Source organism: Pelecanus crispus, chromosome 2 (assembly GCF_030463565.1).
Source record: "Pelecanus crispus isolate bPelCri1 chromosome 2, bPelCri1.pri, whole genome shotgun sequence".
Taxonomy (NCBI): Eukaryota; Metazoa; Chordata; class Aves; order Pelecaniformes; family Pelecanidae; genus Pelecanus; species Pelecanus crispus.
In genome coordinates this window covers 118,198,735-118,211,025 of record NC_134644.1, presented here as the reverse complement: position 1 = coordinate 118,211,025, position 12,291 = coordinate 118,198,735, and positions in this window count along the sequence as shown.

Genomic DNA, 12,291 nt, shown 5'->3' with positions numbered 1-12,291 from the left:
TGCACTTCCATGGCGTGTGGATGGTTCCCTTTCTCCCAGACACTCACCGGTGTCTGAACAGGCTGGGACTTGCCTTGTGTTCATGGGTGCAGGAAGCACAGCAATGAAGCAGCAGGAAAGGGGAATGAGCCAGCAACGGCCTGCTGCACCGTCCGCTGGAACTGCAGATCCTTCTCCCACCCAGAAGCGTCAAGGAGACATTGCAGACAGAGCAACTGCTCAATACTCAAGCCTTCCAAAGCCATATGGGAAACCCAATGCAAGGAAGCGGCAGACTGCACAGTATTTCACCTCTTAAAAAGATCCTTTTAATGTGCTAGCCATCTGGAATGGGGGCAGTATCTATATAAATGTATCAGTCAAAATGTTTTGAGAACCTCTAAATATAAGAGATCCAGCTTGGACAGAATGACTCACAGCTTGTCAACTACCAGTTCAAAACCACTGCAAAATTCAGATCTGAAGATGCGAGTATAGGCTTTCTCTGCAGCTGGAAAGCATCTCTTCTAAAATTGCTTTAAAATGTAGCTGGCAGGTACTGGCCATTGCTATAAATTGCACAGAGGTAATGAAGAACTTCAAAAAACAACCCAACCCTGAGAAGAATGATGGTCCTTGGATAAACCCTGTAGCACTTGAGCCTGTTGCAGAATATGCTCCGATTCATTTGGAAACCCTAGTGTTAGAAAACAAAATCCAAACTTCTAACATCATATTCCGAACGAACAGCTTGACAGACCAGGTATGCCAGCCAAGCACGCTTCTTTGTAGTAATTGTGGGACACTAAAAAGTTGGGTTCCGTGATCTGTTTGTTTGAAATATGCATGTATGTGTCCAGTATTTCCTGATGTTTTCAAGAAGTCTAAGACGGCTAAGTGTGCTGAAGGAACCCTAGGACAGAAGGTGACGCAGGCAATGTGATCCCAAATGTGAATGAGATTTATTGAAATGCAGCGAGAATCGTGGCAGTCTCTCCCAAGGACAGAGACTGCCAGTGTCTGCCAGACATTATTTCAGCTGCTGTACTCTCGCAGACATACTTTGCACAGGTAGGTCCTGGGGGACAAGGAGGGGAAGGAGAGAGTTCTGCAGTGTTTTTTATTGTTTTACTGATATATTACAGGGGTTTTTTTTTTTGTTCTTCTGACATAGGCATAGTCAAACCCATGTTACAGAGTCTGTGTGATGTTGTCCCAAAAGGCATTCTGTGAACTACAATGCCTTAAAACTGGAGCCAGCTAAAGAAAGCACAGCGGGCAGCTTTGTGTTCTCACTCTTATACTACAGCTATCAATCAATACAAATGATAGAGAAATCCAGGCTTAGGTAAAACAATATTTTGGCAACAGAAAAAAACAAATGAGGACTTCAGGAGTTAGGAACAGAGAAAACGTAAGGAAACAGAAAGGAGCAGAAAGAAGAGATGAATGTGGAGGGGCAGTATTCAAGAAGCAGCATGGAGCTTATGAAAGTTACCTGGAGGGTGGCATTTTAGAGGAGACAACAGAAAAAAACCCAGCAGTGACAGCCATTTTAAGGGTTCACAAGCCAACCTCCCTTTTCAGAAGGAAGTTACCCAACTACAAGCCCAGTACAGCTGCAGAACTTAGGGAGACATCAGTCCTAGTTTGGGAGGAACAGAGGAAGGGATGTTTTCTTCAATCCCCAGTGTATGAGAGGTACATAAATGAATAAAAAGAAACTTTAAATGGTTAGCCATATGTATCACCCAACTCATCATCTCTCCGGGACTTGAGGTAGATGATTTTTGCTAAGCTATTCTGAAACAGCAGCAATGGGGATGGTGAGAGAGGTGATCGCACACAGGTAATCTGTATCTTTTTAACAGCAATGCTCCTGACAGCTTCCTGGGCTTCTTTATCAGCAAAATGAGTCTGTCACTGGCAGGGTAGCGTCACAGCATACTAACCCAAAGCTCAAGGACTGCATGTAGTAGGATTTAAAAAAATAAAGCATAAAAAAAACTTCCTACCCAGCTGTACAGAGTGTGGCGCAAAACGGTCTGTGTGCCAGTGTGCCACAAAGAGTTGATCTGACGGTGCTATGCAGCATCAAGGCCACCTTCATTTTGAAATTCTCCTTCAGCTGGTTAGGGCTCATCTTTAATATCGCTGAAATGTTCGCTTCTCGTTTCACTGTATGTGGGCGTTCCCCTAGGTCTAACTGCTTACTGTGTACGCCCCTTCTCAGGCAACACTGGTCCTTTAATAACGTGTAGCAAAGACACAAACAGATTTTTCTTCTTTGAGGTGTGGCAATGAAGATAAATTGACACTTCCAGCAGCAGCTATTCCAGGCAGCTTCCTTCGGGGAGGCCTGGAGAGGCTGTAACAGTAGTAGCAAACCTAAAGCGCCTTGGCATTACTCACTCCGAAATACTCACAGCAGGATCAGCCGCTGAGTTTCCTTTCCCTTGTGGTTGTTTTTGTGTCTCCTCCCCCCCAAATCAAGGATGACTAAAGGCAAGTAAGTGATCTGAAAGTTTAGTTGAGGTTTTACAGCCTAGTTAGTTTTCTGATTCAAAGGTAATTTGGTTGCTCTGCCACCCAGAGTAACTTCTCCAAGCAGCTGTGCATTTGCCTTCAGAAACAGCGAGGTATGTATGCAGATCACTGTAACAGAATGATTCATCATATCATTTTACATTTATTATTGGTTTTACACTTGTTTTATCAACTTGGAGCCTCGGACTGCAAAATCTCGTGCAGCCCATATCTGATGCCAGACACTTGGCTTTATTAAAAGAAAAATTAAATTAGGAATAGAATAAAAACATACAGCTGAGTTCTGTTGTTTGATGCTTTTTAAGGAAGCCAATGACCACTGTCATTTTTGGGGCAGAGTATCAGTAAAACCCAACAGACTGTGTGAAAAATAACACTTTCTATTGGAGCTCATTTGTTTGCTTGTTTTTCATAGCCTAGAACTTGTCTATGTGGTGAAATTACAAGCTGATGGGTGCATTTGTATTGCCTCAGCCATTCACATGCTCTGACTGTGGGAGCTTTCTGTACGCCGCTGGCACGGGGCTTGCTCCGTGTGCCCCCGCTCAGCATCCTGGCCCACTTTAATGAAGGAACCTTTCCAAAGCCTTGTCAACCCTTTGCAAACTGCAATAAACAGCAACAGCAAAATGCCTTCCTCACCCCTGCTGGGTATTTCCAAGCAGACTTTTCTGTGGAAGGCTGAAAAGGCAGCTCCTGCACTGGTTATTTCCCCAGACTCGCCTGATCTCCTGCTCTAAGCCTGAAAGCCGACCCCTACCACCCCCAGCTCCTCCAGTCCGTCTCTCCAGCTCCTCACCCACTCTCAGGGCAAGGCTATCGCCTCTCCCGGGCCCAGCCTGGCCAGGCAGAGCAGGAGAGCTGCGTTGCTACGCTGCTTTCAAGTCTGTATCTTCCACCTGAGCCTCCGAGGTCTCTTGTGGAAGATGCATTGCCCTCTGGTGCCACGGCCCTGCCCCTCACCCCGGGATCGTGTATAACCTGCCCCATCAGCCTCCACCCTGCTTCCTCCCAGTCCTGCCACCACAGCATGTGATGCTCTTTCTGGGTAATACGACTTGAGACAGGTGGAAAGGAGATGTGAGGCTGGAAGAGGTCAGGGTCTAAAAACACTCTGCCATGGTTTTATTTAATATGGTTGATAATACTTGATGCACAGAAAAGGTGGGCTTTGACAATGAAGAGTCAGAGCGATGCCTGCTGCAGCTTGTCTAAGGGAATGTCAGGGGAGATTACTATCTTGTGTTCACTGACAGTCTTTCCAAGCAATGGTATTTTCACTCCTGAAATTCTTCTATTGATGTGTTCTCAGTAGCAGCTAGAAGACTTTTAACTGTATCTCTACAGTCATGATATTTCTAGTAATCGGGTTTTTTGTGAAGATGTGCTCAGGGGCCACAATTAAAGCATAAGTCTCATTCATGCTAGATGTACGTTAATACTGCTGCCAGGCCTGAGTAAATGCAATCAAAACTCCTAGTCCTACAAACATTTACATTAATGTCCTCTTCTCTAGTCCCACTTGCGCAAAAAATCAATCCAATACTCACACACATTTTGCATCTGAACTCATCAGTCCTTGTACATGTCATGTCATGATACTGTACTGGGTCTGGCTGGGATGAAGTTAATTTTCTTTGTAGCAGCCTGTATGGTACTGTGTTTTGGATTTGTGACTCTCCTGGTTTCAGCTGGAATAAAGTTAATTTTCTTCCTAGTAGCAGGCACAGTGCTGTGTTTTGGTTTTAATATGAGAAGAATGTTGATAACACGCTGATGGTTTAGTTGTTGCTGAGTACTGCTTATGCTAGTCAAGGACTTTTCAGCTTCCCATGCTCTGCCAGGCGCACAAGAAACTGGGAGGGGGCACAGCCAGAATAGTTGATCCAAACTGACCAAAGGGCTATTCCATACCATATGACATCATACTCAGTATATAACCTGGGGGTAGTTGGCCGGGGAGCAGCAATTGCTGCTCGGGAACTGTCTGGGTATCGGTCAGCGGGTGGCGAACAATTGCATTGTGCATCACTTGCTTTGTATAATATTTTTATCATCATTGTTGTATTGTTATTATTACCATTACTGTTTTACTTTATTTCAATTATTAAACTGTTCTTATCTCAACCCAGGAGTGTTTCTCACTCTCACTCCTCCGATTCTCTCCCCCATCCCACCGGGGCAGGGGGAGTGAGCGAGCGGCTGCATGGTGCTGAGTTGCTGGCTGGGGCTAAACCACGATAGTGACCAAAACAGTGTTGATAGCACACCAACATTTTCACTGTTGCTGACCAGCATTTGCACAGCGACAAGGCCTTCTCTGTTCCTCATTCTGCCCCAGCAGCAGGTAGGCTGGGAAAGAAGTTGGGAGGGGACACAGTTGGGACAGCTGACCCCAACTGACCAAAGAAGGAATATTGGGATATTCTATACCATATAATGTCATGCCCAGCAACAAAATCGGAACGGAGGGGAAAGAAGCCATTTCTAGGAGACTGGCTGAGCATTGGTCTGCTCATGGGAGGTGGTGAGTGCATGCCTTTGAATCAATTGTTCTGTGGGTTTTTTTTCCCCTCTCTTCTTCCTCTTTCCTTCGCTTATTAAGCTATCTTTATCTTGACCCACAAGTTTCCACACTTTTGCTCTTCCTAGTGTCTTGCCCCATTGCACCAGGGGTAGGGGGGAGTTGTGCAAGTGGCTGTGTGGGGTTTAGCTGCTTGCTGGGGTCAGCCCACCACAGATGGCATAGAAGTGGTTGTAGGACTAAGATCTACAGCTATCAGTCAACAATATGCTTAAACAAAAAGTTTTAAATATGAACTCACTTGTCATAAAATGAATGCGATTGCTTAGGTGCTTAAAATTAACCACATGATTTAAGTGTGTTATTAAAATGAACCCAAATAGACAGGGGCAGATTGACCCACTCACTTAAAATGAGGAAAACATAAGATTGAATTGTGTATGGCAGAAAATTTGGGACAGATACTTGGCCTTCTCTGTATCTGTCCAGTATTCAGCCCATTTAAGTGTTGCCTATAACCAGCAGTTACTACAATAAAAAAACTCTGCTAGTGTTTTTGCTATACCATGAATGAATGTTACAGGTGCAGCAGAGCCCTGCCTGAGAGCTTCCAGACCTGCACGGCTATAGACGCTGTACAAGGAGGTGGCATTTGACCCTAATGAGTTGCTCCCCCAGAAACTATTAATTTCAGATAACTCAGAAGGCAGAGCACCATGCTGGATCACATACTTAATTTTATTTACTCATATTACACATTGGGTTAGTAATTACAGCCTCTGAAGAGACATTGGGATGCCTCCAGCCCCAGGTTACTCTCTGTATTTGTAACCTTTAGACGTTGAGCTGAATGCATAGAGAACTAGCCTGCTGTTGCGTCTCCTTGAAATTCTGATTTTTATGGTATATTACAATCAGCCTATAATATAAAGCCTTTTGGGGATGAAAAGTCTTGGGAGTGAAATATAGTTACTGCCTTGCCACATGAGAAGTGGGATGAAATTTGTTGTTGGTCCTTGAAGACTTCATTATCTGCTCATCTCTGTGTTCTCCAGTCTGCACAGTTTGGTGGGAATGCCCGTGAAACTCTCACACAGCCAGGCGTAAGGAGAGTGACCTGTGTTGGCCATATACAAGATTTTAATCAATATTACACGCTACATAAAACAAAATGTAGCTTTGCCGTTAGAGGGTATCAGCGCAGATTCAGCCGCACTGGTGGATTGCAGCCTTGTATTTTGGAACTGTTACAGTCTCCGTCTGAAAACAACCAGCTTTTGAGCAAATCCACAGAGATAGCACTGCTAAAAAAACACCTGCCAATGGCTTGCAACTCTTTTGCTTCATGCTATTCAGTTTGTGTATACATTGGCTTTCTCTTGGTAGGATATGAGCAAAATACAAGCCATCCCCCAAACTAGACACTCTTCACATCCTAGTACTTCTAGCCTGCCTGTACCAATCTCTGCTGAGATCTAGCAAGAAGATAGCACATGCACAAATCTGTCTCTCTTTCAATGACAATAAATGAATGAACTGCTATCAGTCTGCCTTCTGCCTTCTTTACGCTGCCTAGCGTGGAGCTACGCCTCAGTCTGACAGCCAAAAGGGTCGGTAAGTGAGTGCTGTTGTAATTGATTTGAATAAAAGCTTTTGATATATTAAACTGTACTGTCTTTCTATCAGCCTGGGGCAGAGCGTCGTCTGCTGAAGGTGGGCAGAGTTTTACTGGCTTGGGTGGTGTTTACCTTCCGTGTTTTTAAATAGCGCATTCTCTCGCCTCCCAAAACCTCTGCTGAGAATGCTTTCTTTCAACACATGAACTTTGTTGCATGAGGTTTCCATTTAGCTGAGACTCCTAGGAAGAATTAGATACCTTCCCGTAACTGGTACTGCTGGTACAACTGCAAATTCATTTGTTACACTTCATCTGGACTACTGAGATATAATTTAGTCCAACCTTGCACATAAAGCTACTAAATACTTTTTATAACCAAGCAGTCAGAACAATATTGCAATGTAATTTTCCACAATCAGCTGTGTCAAATGTACCGAGGTTATGGTGGTTACCTTCTAGAGGCGGTCGGGCAAGAGCGGCGTCTTCCCATTACAACTGATAAATGGTTACATGATTTGGCACCAAATTATTCAAGCAGACAAATTAACTTCAAATATTAATACATTCAGCAGCCAGTCAGACAAATTGCTTGTTCTACAAGTGCCAAAGTGGTCATGGGGGGATTTTCCTTCTGCTTTCAGGAAACCTAACCTTCAGAGCAGTGCTCGGCCAGGCCAGCAAGCCCATCAATCAGCTAACAAAGTTGGCAACAGTCAAACGGATCTTCATTTCTCTCTGAAAAGAGGAAAAAATTGAAAAAAGAAAAAAAGACTTGGCCGACTTGGCCAATGTCTACTAGGACTGTCAGAAAGCTGTATTTCAAATGAAACACAGGTGCCAAGGCCCTGACTCGGTCATTAAATCGTGGCCACCTGACCAAGGACCCTGCTAGGGGTCTGCCTACCCCAAGATTCTTTTCCTGTGGAGACTGAGATGGCCACGGGATGAGACATCCTCAAAGTGGTCCATCTGCCTCCACAGGCTGATGTAGATGGTGTATAAGTAAGAAGGGCCACCATCACCTCTCCTCTCCCCTTGCATATTTTACACCTAAATACTCTCAGGAAGGACGAACTTACTAGTTAGATTTAAAGTAACTTGCTATATGATAATATAACTTAAACAATTGGGGAAATGGAGTTATATAATTACAGCAGTAGAGTTTAAATTTGAAAAGCTCTTATCAGTTAATAAGAATGACAAATCCCTGGATCACTTTAACTCTTTCCAGTTTTCAAGCTTTTGCACATTTACATATTTTTTTGGACAGCAATGTTCTCTTAAAACTGATGGTGACTGAGTTGAATATGGAGTTGGAAGCCAGTCTATCGGTGTAGCATATCACTAGATCAAATAAGCTAAAATGAAGAAAGACATTACCACACATGACACGATACTGACTGCGTGGAGTAATTATTGTGCTCTTTGTACTCACTTAATTGTCTGGTTGTAGAGCTTCAAAAACACTTCTAGTAAGGGAATATTTGAAGAAAGCCTTTAGGGGCGAAAACAGAAGCCAAGCTGACTGTTGCAACACAACCAAGATAAGATTACAAATATAAATTCTGTGTTCAACAGGCGGAAAATGTGTTTATAATTTTATCATTGTACTCAGGGCTTCCTTACAATTTATATCTTCGTTGAGTATAAATACATTTTTTATACAACATATGGCACTGAACTGAGCCAATCAGGAGGCACCGTTTGTGCTCTGAGCGCTAAAGCAATTTCATAAATTATGCAATATATTTTGTCAGTAAATGTATAGATGGGAAAGTCATTAACATCACAAATCACACTTTATTGCTGTATATGTTAGCATATTTTTATTATAACTCACAGGTGTGAAGCTCTAAATACACTTCACATGGTGATGAGGTATGTGCATCCAACTTACTTGATTGGCTTCCAGAAGACATTGAACAGTACCGACCCGCAGGGATGAGCTTGTTCCGCCACCGGACTTGGAATCAGTTGCATTGCTGCTTCAGCCCCAGCAGTAAGCTAAAGCAAGCCACGCTCTGCTACCCATGCGGTGCATTTGCATTACTGACTGAGAGGGGCTCAGTGGTGCTGACACATCCAAGGCACAAATATACTTACAGACCTTGACCCTCCCGCGTCCTTCCCTACACTGAATAAATACAGATAAATCCTTTGGGATGAGAGGTGTGTAACTACTCCAGACTTGGTCTCCACACTTTAATTTAGATGTGAACAGCAATAACGTAGTCTTCATTTAAACAAAGGATATTTATATCCCTAACAGCAGGGATATAGTGTAGAAGATCCTTTATCAGTATCACGTGGGCAATGTGCATATTTAACTTGATTAAGAGACTGTCTTCCCTCAGAAGAGACAACAACAAGATAAAACCTCCATGAATTGTCCTGATTGCTTGAGATCGAAGAGCAGTTTTGGTGCCTCGAGTAAGTGTGTGCACCTCTGAGCCTTCTCGGCTCCTTTGCTCTCCCCTGCCAAGCCCAGGGTCCTGCTGGGGGAAGGCCGTCCAGAAGGACACACGGAGGCAAGCCGGTGTGAACAGCAACTGGTGAACACCTCCAGCCTTGCTGAAGTATGCACCTGGCGTATTAGGAACCATAGCCTTTTAGGATATTTTTGCAGACAGATCTGTCTGTGAGTCAGTTTATTACAGGACAGCCCTTGCCTCAGCCAGCACTGCACCGTGGGCTCAGACGCAGCATGCACAAGGCATGGCGTGCTGCTCCGCAGGCACCTCCTCCAAGCCCCATGGCCGCGGCCCTGGCATAGTCCCCTGCCAGAACCGTGGTGCTATGAAACGGGCAGCAAAAAGGTCAAGAGAAGCTGCAGGTTCTCCGAAGGCTGTGAGTAATTAATGGGAGGAGGCTCCCAGCAGCCCAGCCAGCACATGAAACCCACCTTCTGCCTGCTGACCCCGGGCTGCGCTTCTGGCCCGAGGAAAGCAGACAGCAGAGAGGGAAAGCTGAGCTGCACTGCACACGGTGGGTGGACTTTGTTTTCCCTTTGTGGGGTTCATGCCTTTCGCTGCTGTTCTTCTTGGCTCCTTCCCAACTTATTTTCCCAGCAGCTACGCGGATGCTTTACAGAAAGAAGGGGTAGCATCCAAATTAAACTCTCTCTGCAAGGTACCACAAATTGCCCTTATTTTGTTTTTTACCTTGGACTGTGCGGCACTACCATTTTTGGGTTAAGTTCTTTAAATGAAGTTCTTTTACGCTAAGCACATCCACATATATCTATATCTGGGTTGATATGGATTTTTTGTTTATGGAAAAGGGCAATTGCCTATGAGTAGTTTAAGTCATTTGTATTACTTGCTGCCTACACAAGTCTTCACAGATTTGTTTAAAAACTGAATTGTTGTGACTTCAAATATTTCTTCAAAAGGAAATTACTTTTCACTATAGCATTTCCACTCCACATCCCCCACGCCAAACTATTCTAGTCCATGAGTAAGTTTTTATTGCTCATTTGGAAGGAGAACCCACCACTCTCCAAACAATGAGAAGGGTTTAGCATTTGGTGTGAAAGGAAAGGCAGTGGGGGAAAGTCATTGAAAATTTTCACAGGAAAAGACATTGCAGGCACCCCATTTTGTCTGCAATTACCAGATCTGGGACATGCTCACATTTCTGATTTCACTTCCAGGAAGCTTGGGCTAAGCAGCAGCACCACCTTGCTCTTGTAAGTAAAACCCAGTCTCATCAATATTTTTCCAACAGATATTCATTGTATTAAAGAATTTTCAAGAGATATCAAACTTCAAAGCTCAGCTTTCACCAGTGAAATGCATTTACAGAAACAGGCTCCTCTCTGATTCTCTGTCTCATGGGTTAAGTAGTTTTGAGCCTTGAGTCGAGGAAGAGGAAGAGGGAGGTCAAAACTACCTGACTTCTTAAGGACACTTTCCCTCCCTGTACGGCAGAGTGTTTGTAGTTGATGCCAGCCTTCTCAGCTGGAACAGCATCACTAATGTGAGCATCGCGCTCCCGTTTGCAAGAACTTCTCAGAGTACCTGACAGCAGCAAAGCAGCTGGCTCTTCAGTGCCGCCCCGCTGCCCGAAGGCGCCTGCGCTGCAGGGGACTTTGGTGAGTGCTGTGGGGACCCAAAGAGCAGGACCTCACCAGTCGGCCTAAAGCAGCCGCCTTGGGTACATGGTGCAACACACAGCACGGCCACACAAGTGTCCTGGGGTTAATGACTTCACTAATGATGCGTCCTTCTGGAGAGCTTCTGGTGCTGGCACCCACTGCCCGCTGTCACCGTGCCTCATCCTGCGCTGCGGGGCAAGGGCAAAAGATTCCCCTCTGATATGCAGCCATGCAGGAAACACCCCTGCCTCTCTGAAGGATGGCTCTGAATGATAAACGGTATAAGCCCGGAATTTTGGCAAATTAAAAAGTTTAATTTATGATCATGCATAATTCTAGCTTCTTAGCAGGTGTGACATTGCTTGCTTATTTGAAAGCCGAAAGAGGTAAATTAGATGAAAATGTGTTTTGTAGGAAGCTCTTAATCAGAAAGGACAACTGGCTCCTTCAAACCCCAGGTGTTTTGACCCAGTGGACTGTGCCACCAGCAGAGACCTCCCAACCCCACAGGTTCACAGCTGCCCATGAGGGCTGTTCGCCTTGTTGGTTTTGGCAGCAGCTGACAGGTATTTAACGAGGCAGCTTTCCCTCAGAAGGGCTCAGCAACTACCGCCCTTTCCCCTAGCACAAGAGCTGATCGCTGATTCTCAGCAGGAACTGGCACGGCTCCTTGTCTTATTCAGTATCCTACAAATAGCTGCTGAGCAAAGCGATTCTGGAGAAAGAGAGAGAATAACAGTCTGGAGCCATTCCCACCCAGTGTCATAGCAAAGTTCATCAGCCAGGAGATTTCTTTTGCATCCAAAAAGAATAACATTAATCTCTGTAACAGAAGAAAATCAGTCTCTCTGTGTGGCAAGGTTTTGCCATGACTCACGGTTGCTACTATACTTGCTCAAAAATCTGAAAACACCCGAAAAAATGAGTCGTGGAAGGTCCAAGACCTTCAGAATAGAAGTTGTTACAACACGTATAAAGGAATAAAAGGCACTTTCCAGGTCTACAAGTGGAAAAGTCGACAACATTTGGGATTAAATGTTAATATTATGGAGGAAGAAGGGAATGAAGTGTTTATAAGAAGTTAGAAAAACCTGGTGTTGGCACTCAGTGTAAGGCATCAAGGGCTCAGGCGTCTGTCCTGGTCTACACCACAGATCCACACTGGTCCTTTAGCTTGGTTGTGTCACCTCTTATTTCTTCAGGTGTAGGACACAAAGAATAAAAAGATCATACATACCCTATTATTTAGTAATTCCTTAGAAGCTGGTAGTATGGATGTCATGTGCACAGCCATGAGATATCTTTAATTCAGCAGCAGTGAATACAGGAGAGGGCAAAGCAAAGCGACCTTTTATGCGGTGTGGCACAGAAACTCTTCCTCGCTCCCCTCCCCTGGCACGGAGCAGGGCAGGTCGCTGCCACCCCGCCTGGCTTATCTGAGGATGTGTGTTACCTGTCTGCTCATTTTCAAGAATTAATCTTTTCAAAAGGTGCAGCTTACCTGAGGGATGGGAAGAAGGTGCTATT